Genomic DNA, 4,718 nt, shown 5'->3' on the forward strand with positions numbered 1-4,718 from the left:
TAGGGTGGATCTATTATGATAACATTCTTTAGAGTCTTATTATGCACACCGAGCCCTTATTCTGCTAACACCCCAACCCACCTCCCGCACGACCACAACCCCAATCCGACTCCACCTTCTTCCGCCGGTGCTCCACCTCCTTCCTCCACCCACGACCTCTCCCCTCCACCTCCTTCCTTCAGCCAGGGCCGCGCCCATCCCACCCTGCAGCATCTCCCTCCACCACGCCGCACCGCCACCTCGACTAAGCCATGGTCAACGCGTCAAGATCGGTCCGGCGAGCCATCGCTGCACCGGGACGGGATCCCCATCCTCTCTTCTCTCTTCTCCGTTGACGGCAAGCGGGTGAGTACCCCTTTGTCCCCACCATCAATCCTCATCTACCGGCGAGCACAGCTGGTAGCCGCCACCACAGATCCAACCCCCGTTGTCCCCCTCCATCTGCTTCCTTCCCCGACTGTGAGCTCACTCTTTGGCAGAAGAAAAATCGCCCACCATCTGCTCCTCGCTGCTCTCCTCTGCATGGCTCAACGGTTGGCGGAAGCTCCGATCCATCTCATGCATCGACGTTCACCTGCAATTTACTGTTTTGTGTTTTTCTGAAGATAAAAATTCAAAGTGCAGATGTAGTCTGCTGATGTTTGCTCTTGAGGTTCAGTTTATTTATTTTTGCAGGAAGATGGTGCAGTTTGGTTGGATGTCGTGTTGCATTATTTTTGCATTTCCCTCGTCATGCAGTTTGGACAGCGAGCCTTCCTCCATGGTGCGTGCGTGTGTGCAATCTGCGACGTGTGTGTGTGCAGTGCAGCCTATATAAACCGTGGCCGTGCAGCTCAAACAAGCCCGCAATGAAGTTCCGTGCTTGTGCCCGTGCTGTTCGATGAACACAAGTTTTTTTCCGTGCTTGTGTCCGTGCTGTTCGATGAACACAAGTGCAAGCTCCTGGATGGTGGACTGCCGAAGGTGCGGTGCAGTTGACGGACTGTTGAAGTTTGCCTGAGTCTTCGTTGCAGTACGGCTAGGTGTCGAAAGTTGTTCTTTTGTTGATTTTTCAGGTTTCCAGAGACTGCAAATCATTATAAGTAAACATCTGTGGTTCGCTCTGAAAAAATTACGCGGGACCCCTTCTTTGTAAAAAGCAATTTGTATGGTACCCCATTTACTTCGCTAATTTGTCTGATGCGGTTCGGAACGCCAAAAAAGTGTATAAAAATGCACTTCATTAGTCTCCTCTCGGAGTGAGTGAGAAAAGGACAAAAAGAAACATTCAAAAAGTATTTTAAAAAAGCCAAGGTAAAAACATGCAGTCAACTCGTCTCGTCCCTGCGGTTCACTTTTGATATTGTTGCGGCTCACTTGCTCCCCATCGTGAAGTGTAGAAAATTGTCACGGAAACGAAAAAATAAATAATGCGGTTCACTTCTCAATGATGTTGCGGTCCACTTGTGCACGGCGTGAAGCATAGTTCAATTCCTCGCCTAGGAAAAATTACGTCCGACAAAAATAAATTATGAAGTCTGACAAAAAGAAATTGTGAAGTTCGCTTTGCTATATGATGCAGTGCAGTTTTCAGTCTGAAGCAGTGCGCTCATTTTTCTGATGCAGTGCACACGACGATTTGGGTGTCGCGAAAAACAGAGTGTCCGCATTTTGGTAAATTCGAAATTCCTTTTAAACCATAAAAAATTGGAGAGAGTATTCCACATGAAAAAGTTGCGTCTCGTCGATATCTTTCCAACGGCGTATGATTTGAATCATTCCAACCAGCCGTTCGTAAAAAATTCACGAAAAAATAGCCGCTGCCTCTCGAAGTCAGCCGCACAATTTTCAAAAATAACTAAAAACCATAAGGAATCTCAAAACCATTTAAACATATGAAAGTTGCGCCTCGTTCATAGATTTTCAACGGTGTATCACACGCCTCGTTTCGACAAACGGCTCAAAAACTGGAGCGAAAACAGTACCGAAAATTTCAAAAAAAAATAAAAAATAGAATTCCGCGATTTAGTAAATTTGAAACTGCTCTTAAACCGCAAGGAATTAGAGAAACATTTATATATGAAAAAGATGAGCCTCGATGATATCTATCCAACGGCATATCATTTGCTTCATTCCGACAAGCGGTTTAGAAAAAAACGCGAAAAAACGCTCGCTGCCACTCGTCATCCGCCGCACCATTTTCAAAACTGCTCTTAAACCCTGTGGAATCTCGAAAAGTGTTCAACATGTCGAAGTTGCGCCTAATCCATAGCTTTTGAACGGTAAATTATATGCCTCATTCCGATAAACGGTTAAAAAATTAGAGCGAAAAACAGTACCGAAAAAATAACGCGTGCAGTTTTTTCCGACGAGAAGTTCACTAGTCTATATTGCAGTGCTCGTCGTCAAGAAGATGCAGTGCACTTGCGTTCAGCGTGCAGTGCGGAAGTGGTGTGCAGAATAGTTATTCTGCTAATATTAGCATAATAGACCGTCTGTATATGTGTGTGTGTCTATATATATATATATATGTATATATATATATATATATATATATATATATATATCTTTCAAAGATTCACTAAAAAGACAGTTGGTGGGTCTCTTTGTATGTCTTGTCCAGAAGAGGAGGATTTATGATTATTCATTCGCCGGAACCAGAAGTAAAAATTGTTGTGGATAGGGATCCTGTAAAAACATCTTTTGAGGAATGGGCCAGACCCGACCATTTCTCAAGAACACTAGCTAAGGGCCCTGATACTACCACTTGGATCTGGAACCTACATGTTGATGCTCACGATTTCGATAGCCATACTGGTGATTTGGAGGAGATTTCTCAAAAAGTCTTTAGTGCTCATTTTGGGCAACTTTCCATTATCTTTCTTTGGTTGAGTGGCATGTACTTTCATGGCGCCCGTTTTTCCAATTATGAAGCATGGCTAAGTGATCCTACTCACATTGGACCCAGTGCTCGGGTAGTTTGGCCTATAGTAGGGCAAGAAATATTTAATGGTGATGTAGGCGGGGGTTTTGAGGAATCCAAATAACCTCTGGGTTTTTTTCAGCTTTGGCGAGCATCTGGAATAACTAGTGAATTACAACTCTATTGTACTACAATTGGTGCATTGATTTTTGCAGCGTTAATGTTTTTTGCTAGTTGCTTCCTCAATAAATAAACTATCAACCTCCAAAAAAGTTTAATTAATTTAATTACTAGAATTCTAATTCTAGTAGTAATATATTTTTTCAGTACCAAAAAACAATTAACTATAATAACTAAATAAACTATTCCAATGAAAAGATTGAAAGTTTTTGGTAGTTATAGAGGGGCGTATCCAACCCTCTTTTATCCACTAGTTACCCCTCTTTAGTTTAAGAGTATAGAGCAGTTTGGTAGCTCATAAGGCTCATAACCTTGGGGTTGCGGGTTCGATTCCCACTACCGGCTCCATGCTCCTTCTTTATGATATATGCATGATATAATATATACATCATGCATTTGTATCTAGATTTTTTGATGGTCTACGTACCGAAACTGATAACATTCGAGATTATGCAGGATTATACACGAAAGATCCTTTTTTGGCTCTCTCTTTAGCCCTATGTCTCTTATCCCTAGGAGGCCTTCCTCCAGTAGCAGGTTTCTTCGGAAAACTCTATCTATTCTGGTCTGGATGGCAAGCAGGCCTATATTTCTTGGTTTCAATAGGACTCCTTACGAGCGTTCTTTCTATCTAGACTTCCATGTAACTATTCAGAGTCAAGATATTCTGCCGTACGTTCGGTACTAGATCGGTTGGAACACGAAGAAAGTTTGACTACATCAAGCGCGTTGTGAAACGCTTCCGCTTACAATCTACGAGGGTACATAGACATACTCTCCCCCTCGTTGTTATGCATCTCCATGGATAGATCATTGCACGTGCGTAGAATTTTTTTTTGTTTTCCCATGCAACGATTCCCAACAGGGCCCCACTACCATCTTCTCGTGGCCTCCAAAAGCTTCAAGGGTCTCTTATTACCAAAAAAATCACCAAAAAGTTTCGTGACATTTGGACTTCGTTTGGTACTCATATTCTGCAAAGTACAAAAACAAGCAAAAAACAGCAACTGGCACTGGCACTAAGTTAATAGGTTAGTCTCAAAAAATCATATAAAGTTGCTTGTAAATGTATATAAAACATCCAATATTGATAATATACTAGCATGGAACAATCAAAATTATAGATATGTTGGAGACGTTTCAAGCATACCCAAGCTTAATTCCTGCTCATCCTCGAGTGGGTAAATGATAATTTTTGATGTGGAATTCTATCTAACGTATTCATCATATTTTCTTTTCTTTGTAGCATGGACATTTGGACTTGAATGATTCAAAGCAATAGTCTATAATTTGATGTGGAAACATCAATACTCAAGCATATCAACAAGCAACTATGTCTTTCAAAATATCAATGATAAAGAAAGTTATCCCTGGCCCATTATGCTCAATCATTGATCCCTTCATGAAACACACCTAAATATTAACTAGATCCGATGCACAAGTATGACAATAGTGTTCCCTAGTTGGTGCTTTATAAGAGAAGATGGAGACTGAACATAAAAATAAAATTGCATAAAAGTAAATGGATAGTCCCTTCGCAGAGGGAAGCAGGGATTTGTAGAGATGCCAGAGCTCATAGCTTAAATTGAGAGATAATTTTTTTTGAGAGGCATGCTTTTCCTGTCAACGAAAACAA

General features: G+C 41.6%; 1 long non-coding RNA gene across 1 annotated transcript; it reads left to right on the plus strand.

The window, feature by feature from the left end:
• The first annotated feature begins 225 nt into the window (after positions 1 to 225).
• Positions 226 to 1,111, plus strand: LOC119305679. Its single transcript, XR_005148740.1, has 2 exons — positions 226 to 345; positions 676 to 1,111. It is a non-coding gene; the product is annotated as an uncharacterized LOC119305679 (long non-coding RNA).
• The last annotated feature ends 3,607 nt before the right edge of the window (positions 1,112 to 4,718 follow it).

This window comes from Triticum dicoccoides, chromosome 1B (assembly GCF_002162155.2).
Source record: "Triticum dicoccoides isolate Atlit2015 ecotype Zavitan chromosome 1B, WEW_v2.0, whole genome shotgun sequence".
Taxonomy (NCBI): domain Eukaryota; kingdom Viridiplantae; phylum Streptophyta; class Magnoliopsida; order Poales; family Poaceae; genus Triticum; species Triticum dicoccoides.